The following is a 1219-nucleotide window of genomic DNA, read 5'->3' as shown; positions in this document are numbered from 1 at the left end:
GTGCCCTCTTCTGGCCTGCAGGCATGCACACACACAGAATATTGTATACATACTAAATAAATAAATAAATATTTAAAAAAAATATGAACATCACGGTATAAAATGTTCACAGCCTTACAAGTCCCACAGCCTTTACAGATTCAAACACTTTAAAATTCAGTCTGCTTAAAAATCTAAAGTTTCTTTTAAAAAGCTACAGTCTTGCTGGGCAGTGGTAGCACACACCTTTAATCCCAGCACACTGGAGGAAGAGGCAGGTGGATCTCTGTGAGTTTCAAGGCCAGCCTGTACCACAAAGCAAATTCCAGGACAGCCAGGGCTACAAAGAGAAACCTTGTCTCGAACCCACTGCCCAAATCTAAAATTTCTTTAGAAATTTAATCTGCCTTGGGGCTGGAGAGATGGGTCAGTGGTTAAAAGCACTGGCTGTTCTTCCAGAGAATCCAGGTCCAATTTCCAGCACCCACATAGCAGTTTATAGCTGTCTATAACTCCAGTTCCAGGGTCTGACACACTCACACAGACATGTACAGACAAAACACCAATGCACATAAAATAAAAATAAATATACCACTAAAATCCAGTCTCTCAACTGTGGCTCCTATAAAGTAAATAAATATTTCTTACTTCAAGAGGGAAGAACCAGGGCACAATCGCAATCAGACCAAAGTAAAACCACGCCCCAACTGTGTAAATGACTCAGTGTCTAACGTCTGGGATCTACCCCCTATCTTCTGGGCTCCTCCAAAGGGCTTGGCTCACTTCTCTGGTTCTGTCCTTCACAGTGCACTTAGCTTGTCTTACAGGCTCCCCGCTACCACTGCTATTGCTCTTGGCAGTTGTCCCATCTCCAAAATGTTGGGGGTTTCTGCTGCAGCTGGGCAGCACTTTCACTAGCCTCTCCTGGCTCTCTTCATGGTGCCAAGCCTCAACTTCTCCGCATGACCCTTCAGTCCTGGGCCATCAGCTACCACTGAGGCTGCAGCTTCACTAGTGGCCTCTCCTGGCCTCTCAGTGCCAAACCTCAGTTGCTCTCCATGACCCCTTCATGTCTTCAAAACCAGTACCACTTGGTTTTGACTCTAACACTACCAAGTTTGGTTGCCAGCGCAAGGTACAACCTTGGCCGCTTCTGGAACATAGCTTCTGTGTGCTTGTGATGTCTCTCTCTCTCTCTCTCTCTCTCTCTCTCTCTCTCTCTCTCTCTCTCTCTCTCTCT

Source organism: Microtus ochrogaster, unplaced genomic scaffold (genome assembly GCF_000317375.1).
Source record: "Microtus ochrogaster isolate Prairie Vole_2 unplaced genomic scaffold, MicOch1.0 UNK49, whole genome shotgun sequence".
Classification (NCBI taxonomy): domain Eukaryota; kingdom Metazoa; phylum Chordata; class Mammalia; order Rodentia; family Cricetidae; genus Microtus; species Microtus ochrogaster.
The sequence above is the reverse complement of the archived record's forward strand: the minus strand, read 5'-3'. Positions refer to the sequence as shown.